The sequence below is a fragment of the Rhinopithecus bieti genome, unplaced genomic scaffold (genome assembly GCF_001698545.2).
Source record: "Rhinopithecus bieti isolate Rb0 unplaced genomic scaffold, ASM169854v2 scaffold_25987, whole genome shotgun sequence".
Classification (NCBI taxonomy): Eukaryota; Metazoa; Chordata; class Mammalia; order Primates; family Cercopithecidae; genus Rhinopithecus; species Rhinopithecus bieti.
In genome coordinates, this window is record NW_016812078.1 from 704,163 (window position 1) to 719,591 (window position 15,429).

The 15,429-nt window shown below is 39.0% G+C and overlaps 1 long non-coding RNA gene across 1 annotated transcript in view; it reads left to right on the top strand.

Annotated features, from left to right (window-relative positions):
• The window catches only part of LOC108544445 (uncharacterized), an 86,530-nt gene extending 71,667 nt beyond the window's left edge, over positions 1-14,863 (top strand). The window contains exons 2-3 of the long non-coding RNA XR_001889853.1: positions 11,113-11,168; positions 13,779-14,863. This is a non-coding gene — a long non-coding RNA (uncharacterized LOC108544445). The remainder of the gene's footprint in view (positions 1-11,112; positions 11,169-13,778) is intronic.
• The last annotated feature ends 566 nt before the right edge of the window (positions 14,864-15,429 follow it).

A 15,429-nucleotide genomic window follows, 5' to 3' on the forward strand; every position in this document is an offset into this window, starting at 1 on the left:
CACCCCTGCACTCCAGACTGGGGGACAGTGAGCCTCCATCTCAAAAAAAAAAAAAAAAAAAGGAAAAGTTTAATTGCTCGATATGCACCATACATCAAGGTTTGCAGCTGCAGTTCCTCACCATTCCAGACAGATGACCATCTTGAAAACAAGCAACATAAACTTACATGTCAGTGAATACAGTTCAGTACTATAAATGTATTTTCCCTTCCTTATGATTTTCTTAACATTTTCTTTTCTCTGGCTTACTTGCAATATGTAATCCATACAAAATATGTGTTAATCGGCTGTTTATGTTATTGATAAGGCTTCTGGTCAACAGTGGACTATTCATGGTTAAGTTTTGGGAGAGTCAAAAGTTATACATGGATTTTTGACCCCATGGGGCTCAGCACTTTTAACCCCTGCATTGTTCAAGACTCAACTGTAATTACTGGAAGTCAGAAGGAAAGGGTCCTGTGCGGAGATATATATACTACCTTGACAGGGGCAGTGACGGAGGTCAAGGACCACAGCCTCACAGAGGCAGCATCACAGGGAGGAGGTCAGGGGAATATAACCTGACCTCAGTTCCCTCCCTTCAGTGTCCTCCTGGGGCTCCTCATTGGCTGAGTCCCTCCAGAAGCCAGTGTGCAAGGAAACCTCTCCATGTTGTCCTGCAGCTCAGCTTTCCAGGGCAGAGAGCAAGGTAGAGAAGTCTCCCACATTTGGATTTATCTGGATAAATTTCTGACTGCAACTTCCCAAGAAAGTGGTTAAATCTGTGCTCACAGCCTAGGGAGAAAAGGGACTAGCTTTCAGGAAAACGAGGCGCAGGTCCTGCCTAGCCAAAGGCAAATACACCAGACGGCCATAGCATCCAGCAGGAGCAAGGAGGGGCAGTGTCTCGCCTGCCTGCCTCCCACGTGTGTCAGCCTGGGAGGAGAAGCTTTCCCGAAAAAGGACGCAATGGGCAGTAATGAGATGTGGCAGCCGAGTGTGAAATCCTGCCACTGGCCAGCGGCAACTGGAAACAAGGCTGAAAATAGCTCAGGCAGAATTCCAGCTTCAGGACAGGGATGGAAACACTTTTACCAAGAGGCTTTCTTTAAAGCCATGTACAGCACTTGTGGAAATGGTATTGTGGTGTTACTTTTATTCCAAACATCCATTCCCAAAGGAACCCTGAGCCACAGTGCCCTTCTCTGTTGCTGAAGAAAAGGGACTGTGCTGGCAGGGCTGAGAAAGCTGTGTGAAGAGGCATTGGCAGGTGACAACTTAGAAGGACCAGGGTCCGAGACACATCTGCAGGTGAAAGTGAAGATGAGATGCTGTCTTGTTCTCAAAACTACTTGTGTTTCTCCTTGTGGAGAATAAAATTATCCCCTTTCAATTTTATCACCAGAACTGGATGAAGATCGTTATGTTCCCGGTTCTCAAATCGATTCTATGAAACCCAGTGTGGCTGCCTAATAATTGAGTTCCCTAAAAAATGAATGCATTTTTTTCACCTTCTTTACCAACTCTTACAAGCTTCTCTCCTAAAATCATGAGAATTTTCATTAAATATTAATATTCATGTTATGTTTATAGCAAAAGAAGTATCTCAACCCTCAAACGTGCTCACCAATTCCAGAGCATAAATTCTGGATCAATATCATTCAGTAGAATGGTGGTGGGTTTCCTCTATATGCTAAGCACACAGAATACCAAGATGAGTTTATTCATCTTTTAAAATTAATTTAAAATAAATTTTCTTGTGTACATTTGAGGTTTATAACATGATGTTATGGTACACATAGACGGGAAAGTCGTTACTATGATAAAGCAGATTAACATATCTATCATCTCACAGAGTTACTTTTGTGTATGTGTGACAAGAGCAGCTAAAATACACTTATTTAACAAAAATCCCTAATACAAGCTTTTTGTTTGTTTGTTTGTTTGTTGTTTGTTGAGACAGAGTCTCACGCCATCGCCCAGCCTGGAGTGCAATAGTGCGGTCTCAGCTCACTACAACCTCACTTCCTGGGTTCAAATGATTCTTGTGCCTCAGTCTCTCAAGTAGCTGGGATTACAGCCAAGCTAATTTTTGTATTTTTAGTAGAGACTGGGTTTCACCATGTTGGCCAGGCTGGTCTCGATCTCCTGGCCTAAAGTATCCGCACACCTCGGCCTCTCAAAGTCCTGGGTGAGCTCCACATCTGACCCCAATGCAAGTTTTATTAACTATAATCCTCATGTTATACATTAGATCTCTAGACTTGTTTATATCTGCTACTTTGTATCCTTTGACCTATATCACTGCATTTCCTCCCCTCCCCTTGCCCATAGTAACCACTATTTTACTCACTGTTCCTGTATGTAAGACTCTTTTTAAAAATAATCCACATATACGTGAGATCATGCAATATTTTTCTCTCTGTGTCTGGCATATTTCACTCAGCATGTCCTCCACACCCATCCATGTTGTGGCAAATGGCAGGATCTTCTTTTTTTCTTTTCATTAAGGCTGAATAAAATGAGTTTAATATGGCCTGGCTTTCAAAGAAATGGATACATAAACAAAGAATTACAAAACAGTATAATAAAATAAAACGTTATATTTTATAAACAGTAAGATCGTTGCATAAGAAAGGGAATGATGAAACTGTAAGTGGACAGAGAGGCTTCCTGGAGTAAATGGATTACAAATTTGACTTTATGAGATGAATAGGAGTTTGTGAGGTGGCTACGTGTGGTAAGGGCATTCCAAGCAAAGGGAAAAGGATGTGCAAAGGCAAAGAGGCACAAGTGACTGCCATGTGTCCTAGGCACTGAACGCAAGTCAGTTTGCTGAAGCAAAACATGCTCCGGGAGGCAGCTGGAGAGGAAGGCAGGCAGCAGTCAGCAGAGCACGATCCGTGGAGGTGTGTTCCAAGTCACCTAACAGCAGGAGCAGATTGAAGATGGTTTCTTTTCTGTTTTTATTTTGTTTAAATTAAATTAGAGTGTCTATCCCTGTAAAAGTTTCATCAGTTTTATTCTCATATGAATTCTTGAGTGGGAGGGACAGAGGCATTGACTTCATCATGCTATGAGTTGAGCATCACCTGTGTCCCCCCAGGGAAGTATGTCATACAAGTGAACAGTCTTTCATGGCATCATAGCAAGGAAAGCGAGTGCTGCCTGTGGGTTGCAGAGAAACAAGGGGTTTAAAGCAGGGGTATATGTTGGTCAGATTCACGTTTAGCAAGATCCCCCTGATAGCACTGTGATGAACTGTTTGTATTGGATGGTGGGAGGCATAATGGGTTAGTTTTTAGGGCTTCTAAACAAATTGCCACAAACTAAGTGGCTTAAAACAACAGAAGAATTATTTTCTCATCATTATAGAGGCCAGAAGTCTGAAATCAAGGTGTCATCACACTCCTTCTGGAGGCTACAGGGGAGAATCCTTCCTTGCCTCTTCAAGCCTCTGGTGACTGTTGCCAGTCCTTGGCTTCCTTGGCTCGTGGCCACATCCATTCATTCTCTGACTCCATCTTCATATTACCTCCTCCTCTGTGTGTTTGTTGTGTCCTCTTCTGTCTCTTAGAAGGACACTTGGGACTGGAGTTAAGGCCCACTGGGGAATCCAGAAAGATCTCATCTCAAGATCCTTAACTTAATTACATCTGCAAAGACTTTTTCCAAGTAAGGTAGCATTCACAGTTTCCAGGGATTTGGACGTGGATATATCTTTGTGGGGACCACCATTCAGCCCATCACACAGAAGAATCTTATTTCTCAACCTATGATCAGCAAACCAACTGCATTAGGATCTCATGGGGTGCTGTACTTTATCATTCGCATGCTGCTGGACCAGAGATGTGGACTCAGGAGGTGTCAGCCAGCCACCCTGAGGACACCCTTGTGATGAGTGTGGGAACTAGAATTAGAATGGTCAAGAGTCAGTAGTGACTTCACAGTAGAGATGAGGAGGAATCGAGTGAACATAATGACTTCTGGGTGTCATCACGGGACAATTTACTGAGATGAGAATGCAGGGAGAAAGCATAGTATTCTAGGAATCTCAAAAGTTGGAAAGACTAGTGAGATCATCCTGTCTAGACCTTACATGATTCAGGATTTCCCTTTTTGTTATCCTTTACAAATGATCATGCAACTGTGATTTAAGCAACTGACTTTACTGAAACCAAAGTTGCATGATCATTGGTAAAGGATTTGTCTGACTACCTTATCTGTTTCCTTCACCAGCTTCTAAACTGAATGAGAAAAGAGGCCATGTTTGTTGGGTTCACAGTTATTTCCCCAGAACCTGATAGAGTACCTGTATGCTGAAGGTGCTCAGTATGTATTTTGTGGGGATTTTGGTGGTAGTGGCTGTTTTTAAAACTACTTTATTGAGGTATGATTGTCACATAAAATGCTGTACATATTTAATGTATACAGTTTGATGAGTTTGGAGATAAGTGTTCACCCATGTAAATATGTGTTTTTGAATGAATGGGTGAATGAATGAGCAACTTTGGTAACAGAAAGTTGTAGAAACTGGGTAAGAATTAGAATGGTCAAGACTTAACAAGAGTTATTCCAGTGGTTACTCTTCCATTTGGGGCAGCTCTAATTGCATGTTCCTCTTTATACAGTCACTTATTTTGTTCCCTAGGTCACTCAGGTTGAATCTAGCTCTTCCTCTACGTGAAAATTTACTTCAAATACAAAGAGGACTATTGTGCTCCCTGAGTCTCCTTCTCTCTGGCTAAGTATCTTCATTTACTTTAACCATGTGGCCTGTTTTAGTCCTGTTTTAGAAATGCATCACAGTTCTCGTTGTTCTCTTTTTATTCACTCAACAAATATTTATGAGTATCCACTGAGTGCTCTGTACCAGGGCTCTGTATGCAATGGGGGAAAAAAGAGACATGCACGTGCCTTCCACCTCATCAGTGTTCCTCTGAAGTTATTATACATAGCCATCCCCAGAACTAAGAAAAGCAGATGCCCCTTCCTTAGTACTGAGTATGTGCTCTTTTACTACTACAATATATCTAAATAAGAGATATTGGTTCTTCCACCTGCTTTTTTGCAGTATGAGATGTGGTATTTCTTATTGTTTCTACAGCCATGGACCATGAATGAAGTGTGACTTTTCTTTTGAGTACAGGAGCGTATATACATAGAAGGATGTAGACGGTATGCACAACACAACCGTCTACATTCTTCCATCACTTACAAACAGAATACGTCTTTGCACTCTTTGCTAAAGGTAGTGTAATGCTCAGAAATGCGCCCCAGCATCCAGAGGAGCAGGGTGTTTTTCAGGCATCTGTGAGAAACAGATGCTCTGTCAAGCCAGAGACAGGGGCTCAGGTTACATCATGTGTTCAGTGAAGCATGTCAGAATCATTTGCCTAGTAGAGCCTCAAGTAATTGTTTTATTTCTTATTCTTCTATTATTTTATGTATTTTTTTCTACTTCTAATAATGAAATAAACCCATAATAAAACAAAATAATTCAACAAAACTGATGGTTTTTTTTTTTTTCATTGCAAATGTCTGTTTAACTAATTTGTTCACTAATAGAGGCTCCCAAGCTTCAGAAAAGATATTCTCCTTTAAGGGAACACAGATGTTTGACTTAAAATTCCATATTTGTGACATTTCAATATTGGTATCCTCATTTTTTTTACTAATGAAATTGTAAGAAAACAAAATCTGCTTGTCCTACAGCAATTTGGCTGTGATTCAAAAACTTTTATATTAAAATGAAATAATATGTTCTGCAAATCTAATTGCAGAGGAATTAGACACACTAAACCAAATAGTCATCCGTGATACAAAATAAAATAAAACAGAGAAAACCCATTTCAGGAAATAGAAAGTAGAAAGAGGTTCTAAGGAATGTCTGTCTGCTTCTATTGTGATCATTTCTGGGTTCAGTTTTGACGTTTTCAAATGAAAAATTTTAACCTCAGACCTCATTTTCTTTATTTTCCTTTTTGCCCTGTCTTATGGTACTGATCAGACCTCATTTTTAAATGACATGTTTATTTCACTTACATTGTACTTATGTAGTTGAAGTGAATGGATTAGGATTATTGACCAACTTAATTGTATATTAATGCAAATAACAATATATCTGTCGGAGTTTTAATAGTGGTTAGAAAATAGGGAAGAATGACAAGAGAAGTTTAGTGGAAGATGGGTATAGACATAACGAGAGTGCATAGGTAAAACTAGCCAGAATTGTTTGGCTGTTTTAATTTGCCTCAGTCTTCAACTTTAAATAAGAACATTTAATCAATTAGATTACTTGCAGTATAACTATTTCAATTCTCCAAACACCATTAGGTTGCCTGTTCTTCAGGCCAAGTTCAACGCCACGTACATGGTAAATGCTGAATATTTGCAGAATGAATGAACGAAGTGAACTAATGGACAAATAAATGCCACACTTCTTCCTTTTTTTTTTTTTCTTGGTAGTAGTGTAGGTCAGTAAAGACCTCAAAATTCTGACGCCCATAATCAAGATACAAACATTTGACTCAACTAATAGAGAACTATCTTTCGCATTAGAGTTATAAACAGAACACTAGATGAATTTTCTTATTATTCTTCTCTACAAAAGGCATTAGGTCACAATCAGCATTTACTTGAAATGTTTGTATGTTTAAGTTTCTCTATATATTTATATTGTTAAATTGTTGTGACTAGAATATAATTTTATTTATAAATACTTTCCAAACTATACTCTAGCCATGATCAGTTGGATAATTCAGTGTTTTTATAACTGATATCAATCATTGCAAGTTATTTGAAATCCTGATGATCCTCACCGATAGTTCTAGTCACGTCCCACACATACCTCTAGCCCAAGACGAACAGGTTGCAACAAAGATGTGTTTGTGCATGCATGTATGTGCATATGTGTGTGCGTGTGTGTGTGTGTGTCTGTGAAAGCATTGTGGATATTTTGCATTTGCTTATTTTGTAAACATAATATTAATCTTTGCTTGTCAGTCCTTGAGGATTTTTGCACTTTCACTGTTTACATAAGCAACCAACTGATCATAAAAAGTCAACTTGACCATATAGAATAGGCTGTGGTGTAGTCTGAAATAACATTTTTCTTCAAACTTTCTCATTAATTGCCAGCCTGCTCAGCGACTGCCAGAATATGATTAACCTTCTTAGATCAGTTCCCACTGTTGTGCAATGCATTCTAAAATATAGCAGCAAATAAATATATGATGTCACAGAGACAAAAACTCTGCAGGTAAAAACTAGCATAAAGCAGATAAGCATTCTCTGGCTGGGATACAGAGTTTTAAAACCTCTTAAAATAATTAAACCTTACTCTGAAAACACTACATACCAGATGTGAACTGCCCAAACTTGTTTTTGAACAGATTCATTTTATGCCTGTAGAATTTAATGCACAGATTCATGTTCATGCAGTTCAATTTATGGATTTTTAAACTATTTCAGTACTTAGTCCATTGATTGATCTAAGAGCCTAGATATTAAAATGAAGTCTGCTATTCTTTTTATTCATTAAAGATAAGAAAAGACTATTTCTGTCAGTGGTTATTGGATCATCCTACTTGACTATAAACAGATCCTTCACCTACCATGCATGTGCACAAAAAATAACAGAGCCTTTCCTAAATTGATTGTTAGGTCAATTGCTTTGATGCCGCCAGGGCCCCCATATTGGCCGAGGTTGCAGGGAAAAGAGGTTGGAGGAATAATCTCATATCTAGGATAAGAAGCATAGGAATAGGAATCAAAAGATTGGCATTCTAATCTTGGCTGAGCCGTCAAATAGAATGTGACATGGTCCAAGAAGTGGTGCTACCCTAAACACTCATTAAATCTTTACAACATGGACAGGTAAGTTTAGATAGGTGCTACAGTATCCCCTTTTACAGGTGAAAAGATTCAGATACTTTCCCTGTGTCAGGCCGTAGATTAGGATCAGAGCCAGGATTCTGCCTGGAACAGGTTGGCTCCTATACTGCTATTTTAGAGGTATTGTGATAATGCATGTGAAAGGACTTTGAAAAGTATAAAGAATGATTATTCTTACACAGGAAGTACACTCAATAGACGTATTTATGTACTGAAAATTGGAATGAAGGTGGAAGAAATAGTGAAATAACTGGTGATGATGACTGTTGATGATTGTAGGGTGGTCACCACCTGATTTTGAGGAGTGGCACATGCTAGTTAAACAGGGCAGAGAAGCTAAACACAGTCTAACCATATGATTCAGCATTGGAACCCCTTTAGGTGTTTATGCAGCTGATTTGAGATATATATCCACACAAAAGCCTGCAAACAAATATTTATAGCAGCTGTATTCATAATGACCAAAAATTGGGAGCAACTAAGATATCCTTCAATAGGTGAATGGATAAATAAACTGTGGTACAGCCAGTTGATGGGATATTATTTGATGATAAAAATAAATGAGCTGCTGAATCACAAAAAGACATGAATGAATCTTAAATGCATAGTTTCAAGTGAAACAACCCAATCTGAAAGGCTACATACTGTATGTTTACAATTATATCACATTCTGGAAAAGGCAAAACTATGGAGACAGTAAAAAAAAAAAGCATTGATTTCCAGGGGCTCAGGGAGAGGGGAGGAAGGATTAAAGAGGTTAAGCAGGAGAAATTTCTTAGAGTGGTAAAACTGTCTATGTAATACTGTAATTATGGATACATGACACTGCATATATCAAAACCCATGGAACTTTATAGAACAAAGAGTAAACATTAGTGTATGCACATTTTCAAGATCATTTAGAAGGTCAAGGGTCCTAGAATGGACTGCAGTGACAAAACAATCTAACTGTACTAAAAATCTATAAAGTAGCTTCACTGAAGGAGGTGGGAGGAAAAGATGCTGACCTAAGTGATTTTGGAAATGAGAGGAATCTGTAAGACTAAAGGCGAAAGAAAATGTCCATAAAACTGTACTTAATAAAGTTGTTTCCCATAAGGTTTCAAGTTAACAGTTCTAATACTGCTCTGCACTTATACCAGAATTAGCAATTAAGTAAATGCATGGCAGATGGTGGGAGCCAGATTTCTCATGGAGTTCACAGATAAGCAATGGGAATAGGCTGGGTTGGTCCATGTGGTAATGAATTAGAGTTGGGGCTATCAGTATGAATTCACTCATGTTTAGCTTAACATAGATACCTATGGTTACATATAGAAATATTTACAGATATTTGTACATATATACAGAGCTTAGTATACATATTTCCTTGTTGTGTCAACTAAGAGAGCCTAGAAAGCAATGACACCTCAGTAGCAAGGAGAACTTCTAGTGCCCAGATTTTGGCTTTAATACTGTTCTCCAGTAAAAGAAACTAGAGCTCCTTGGAGAAACTGCTGATTCTAAGATTGAGTTAGCATATATACAAGTTGGCCCTGGAGCATCTTGTAGTGCCGGAAATTAAGTATCTAACACACACACACACACACACACACACACACACACACACACACAAAATGATAGAAGGATCTCAAAGGGATAGAGGAGCCAACTTCAACAAGAGCTCCTCATGGCCAAACCTGAAACAATTTGAACCACAAAATAATGCAGTATTAGACTATAACTGAAAGTGTAAAATAACTATGAGTTTACACTATTATAAATGAATAATTGAATAAATAAATCAAGGAAAATGACAAATCTCCCATGCAGAAAAATTCCAAATAATTTCTGTAGATAGTCTACACTCAAAGAGGTAGAACATAACCCTCTACTCCTTTGATGTGGGCTGTATGTAGTGACTTCCTTCCAAAGGGTGCAGCATAGACATGGTTTAACTTTACAGTGAAGAACATAACAAATTACCTGAGCCGAGCAATCAAGATCAATATCAACAGTAATAAGTCATGTTGATGGAATATACCCATGATACAGTGCAACAAAAAGCCTCTTTATCTTTGTGGTTTTCTACCCAAAAACCCATAATCCAGTCTAATCATGCAAAAAAAAAAAAAATCAGATAAATACACAAGTTAAGGAGCAATCTACAAAATATTTGATGAGTATTCCTCAAAAACAAGGTAAATCTGAAAAATCATCACAGCCAAGAGGAGCCTAAGGAGACACAACAACTAATGTAATATGGTATCCTGGATGGGATTCTGAAATAGAAGAAAGACATTAGGGGCCGGGTGCAGTGGCTCATGCCTGTAATCCCAGCACTTTGGGAGGTCAAGATAGGTGGATCACCAGAGGTCAAAAGTTCGAGACCAGCCTAGTCAACAGGGTGAAACCCCGTCTCTACTAAAAATTTAAAAATTGGCTGGGCATGGTGGCGGGCACCTGTAATGCCAGCTACTCAGGAGGCTGGAGGCAGGAGAATTGCTTGAACCCAGGAAGCAGAGGTTGCAGGGAGCCAAGATCGCACCACTGCACTCCAGCCTGGGTGACAAGAGCAAAACTCTGTTTCAAAAAAAAAAAAAAAAAAAAAAAAGGACATTAGATAAATACCAAGGAAATCTGAATAAAGTATCAACTTGTTAATAATATACAGGTAGTGATTCACTAATTATAACAAATGTACTATACAAATATAAGTTGTTAATAATAGGAGAAACTGGATATGGAGTACATAGGAACTCTCTTTACTATCTTTATAATTTTTTGCAAGTCCAAACTGTTCTAAAAATTAAAGTGTATATATACATCCTTTTAGTATATATAAATACACTATAGAGAAGATTTTGGTTTTACCTAGATTACATCACTGAAAGATGTTTTGATGTGGGAATAAAAGATATAATCAGATACAATCCTGTAAAAATCAATTCATCTCCTTGGTGATGATGATTTTAGTTACATATGCTCCTTTTGGATGGACATAGCTATAAGGAAAGAAATTTTTTTTAATGCAGAAGTGTATTAAATTTATTCGTTAAATAAACAATGAACATCTCCAGATAGCGACAAATGGCAAGGAATTACATCCAGCTATAATTTAACCAGCCCTCCTTAGGATTGCTACTATTGGCGTTCAATGGTGGTATAAACCATCTCCAGAGTATGCTTTTTCTATAGATGGTTTATTAGATGACTTGCAATGAAATTGAACACAGGACTCTTCTTTAAGCCCTTCAGGAACCTGATGAAACGCCTGGTCTAACAGAAGGAGGCAGAGAAAGTTATGAAGAGGGGTATGTGAGCTTCTGTGCTACTTATTCTTGGTCCTGCAATATGGTCAGTGAAGCAGCCTGAGCGCTCACCCTTTCCCAGTGCTATAAAGCAAATTGGATGGATGAGTATGATTTGGAGGAGAAGGAAACTGCAGTTGGAGACAAAGCTGAGAGGGTGACTACAAAATTAGAGTGACAACTAACATATGCTGGATACATATCCTGGGCCCGGATGATGCCAGGTATTTTACAGTGGGTCACTCCTCACAACAACCCTATGAGCAGCAGTCTCTTCCTTAAGATTTTGAGGGGGCCCAGTAATCACTACCCCTCTTCACCCCCTTCATTCTCAAAAAATTAAGATATAAGACAAAGGAGTAACAGATGAAGATATTATAATATCGCCCCTATTACTGATAAAGTCTCTCTTACAGTGCTGGTGAGAGCATAAATCAATATATCCATTTTGGAAAACTAAACCTGAACATATGCATTCTCTATGCCCCAGCAATTCCACTCACAGAAATATACCCAATAAAATGTTTACACAATATACCCAATAAAATGTCGCTCACCAAACAACATGTACTAGAATGCTCATAGGAGCACTATTTGTAAAACTGGAAAATACCCATGTGCCCAGCAGCAGTAGAAGGGATCAATAAATCTTGGTATACTCACACAATAGATTATTATATAGCAATAAGAATGATCAAACCGTCACTACAGGCAACAATATAGATGAATATGACAAATGTAACATACAGGCAAAGAAACCAGATGCAGAAGAGCATGAACTGTATGATTTCATTTATGCAAAGTACAAAAGTAGGAAAATGAATTGGGTTTTAGAAGTCATTTCAAGATAGTTGTTGCCCTTGGGTGGGGACAGTGATTGAAAGGGAGCAGGCAGGAGACTTTTTGGGGACTAGCAATATTATTTTTCTTGAAATGAGTACTAGTTACTTGGGTGTGTTTGGTTGTGGAAATTATAGAGCGATACACAAGCAGTAAGCATCTTTACCATATATATAGTACTTCAATTAAAAAAATTTTTAAATCCTCTCTTGATCCCATCTTCCCATCCAACTACCACTATCTCTCCTCTTCCCTGTAAAGCAAATGTTTTTGAATGGAGTGTCTTTGCTTGCTGTGTCCAATGTCTGCATTCTCTCTTGAACCCAGTCCAGCAAACCTTTTGCCCTAGATTCTAAAAAACTGGACTTATAAAGATCAGTGATGACTTGCATATGGCTTAACCCAGTGGTCAGCTTGCCTCATTGGACTTACCAGCAGCATTCCATACAGACTATCACTGTCTGCATATTCTCTTGGTTTCTGTACGCACTATCCATCACCAGGTGAACTCACGGAGTCTCATGGCTTTAAATGCCATGTCTGTACAGATGACTGTCTCATTTATATTTTCAGCCCAAATCTCTCCTTGGCACATCAGATTTGTGCATTCAATTGCCCACTCAATGTCTCAAACATAATATATTCCAAACAGATGTCCTGATATCCTCCAAACCTGCCCTTCCCACATTCTCCTCCTTCTTATTAAGCTTCTCACATCTACGCCGTCTTTCCAGTTGTGTAGCACCCAAACCTTGGAATAACTCTGAACTCTTTTTTTTTTTTTTTCTCATACAATGCATCTAATCCATTAACCAGACCTGTTGATTCTACCTTCAAAATATATCCAGAATTTACCCACTTCTTGCTGCTTAGATTGCCACCATCCTGGTCCAATCCACCTTCCTCTCTTGCCTGGGTTATCTCAATAGCCTTCTAGATGCTTCTTCCCTGCCCCTCACTGCCCTGCCCCTTGCCTCTGCCCTTGCTGCCCCACAATCTATTTCCTACAAAGAGTGATCCCAGTAAACAATAATCCAAATTATGTCATTTGTCTGCTCCAAACCCTTCTAACATTTTCCATCTCACTCAGAAGAAATGGCAATTCCAGGCTGTGAACTTTAAGACTCTGTATGATCTGACCTCACATTGGCTTTCAAACCTCATCTTGCACACTTCTTCCCCAGTGTGTTCTGCTTTCGCCGCACTGGGATTTTTATGGGTCTCTGGACACTCCGGGCATTTCCCTTGGCTCAGGGCATTTGCATTGGCTGTTTCCGCTCACTGGAGTTCTCTTTCCCTGCTATACGCATGGTTTTCTCTCTCATTTCCGTCAGGTCTTTCTTTACTCGAATGACATATTTTTTAAAAGAGGATTTCTATCTAAAATTTTATACACACATCTCTGTATCCCCCTTCCCAGCATTCTTTGTTTTCTCCTTGGCCCTTATCACAGTCATGTGTGTATTTGTTCATGTATTTATTGACTGAGCGAGTGATTTTTTTTCTCTCCCAGTAAGCTGCAAACTCTGTGAAGACAGGGATATTTTTCCCATTTTTGCCCCAACATGCTGCAAGCCCAAGATACAATTAGAACGCATCCAGTTCACTGTTCATCTACCTGTGGCTTTTCAACCATGACCACAAACCAAATCACTCTCCCTGTATCACATTCCCTGAGAGACTTTGTTTTCTCCCACAGGAAAGATTTGTTTATTTTTCTGATTCAATCAAATGTACCACTAGTTTCTGCAGGATTATTTGTACCTCTTTCAGGATCCTGAAGAATTTGCTCCTGGGCCGTGAAGATGGGAAGCTGAGTCAGAGTGCAGTTCTTCACCCAATCCCACAGCCACACATGCCTGCTCACTCACGGGATCTTCCCACTCTCCTTGGGAAGGCTTCCGAGCTGCTTGCTCAGGATGTCCTGTGATCGCAGCCTGACCTGTCAAAGCCATGCGAATGCCATCTGTTCAGTTATATAACTTGAAATCTGGGAAGAATTCTCAACATAGGATTTGCTGCCCAAATCGAATCATTTTCAGAAAGGAGATTAAACATTCTTTGCTGGGAAAAGGAGAAATAACCAGACAAATTATCATTTCACTGAGTATAAACAAACCTTTGTCCAAAATACACAAATGAAAATGACAAATTTGCTTCACTAATATTTGCTTGCATTAAAAATATACACAAGACTATGGTTCAATATCTTAAGTGCAAAATAAATTCTTAAGTGGGAACATGGAATTATTAATTTAACCAATCTTAATTTTGTTTAGATCATTAGCCTGCAGTATAATGCCCCAAGCAGAATTTGGGGTGAGGGGCTTGGTGGGGGAAGAGGAAGTGCTCATTACTACAGACGTGACAAGATTATTAACACTACAGAATGATTTTTCTTTCATGGGAGGGGAAGATATCTGGCCCACCAGCAGTCAGACAGAAACCCTGACTTGTGATTTTAACATTACCTTATGTGACCCATGGTCACCTTGTATGACCAAAGAAAACCATTTATGAAATAGCTGCCTGGAGTTAAGGATTTAAATGGTAACTTTGCAGACTAGGTTTTCTCTCGCCATCTAATTTGCTCGCCTTAACGCTTGTTTCTTTGCCCTTGTTCTTACTGGCCCTTGAGTATGATATCCTGAGAATTTATGTTGAACAGCACTGATTTTTTCACATGGAGCTAGCACATGTTTATGACTAGTACAAGTTTATGACTACAAAAAACAGAGATTTTGTCATCTTAAACTGAATTTACTGGGAATAAAATCAGTCAATACAGAGAAGTATAACAAAGGAAATAAAAATCACCACAACTCCTACTACCTGAAGATTATATGATTAAAGTGTTTCATATATTCTTCTGTAATTTTTACACATATATGTTTTCAAATAAAAATTAACCCTACCTATAAACCAAACAATATTATTTAACTAACAAGAGAAGAATAAATTATATTTGTGGTTGGCTATATAACAAAAAGAATCCAGCCATTCAGGGAAAAACAGGGTAAGACAAGGAAGGAAGCCAAATAGATGGACTGCAATGGAAGTTCACCCAGAATGAATGAATGAATGAATGAATGAATGAATGAATGAATGAGGAGCTATTTTACTGACTGTGGTCAGTCAGGGAACACCTATTAGAAAAAGCAGCATTTGGCCGGGCGCAGTGGCTCACGCCTGTAATCCCAGCATTTTGGGAGGCTGAGGCGGGCAGATCACCTGAGGTCAGGAGTTCGAGACCAGCCTGGCCAACATGGTGAAACCCCGTCTCTACTAAAAATACAAAAATTAGCCAGGGTATGGTGGCAGGCACCTGTAATCCCAGCTACTCCAGAGGCTGAGGCAGGAGAATTGCTTGAACCCAGGAGGCAGAGGTTGCAGTAAGCTGAGATTGCACCATTGCACCCCAGCC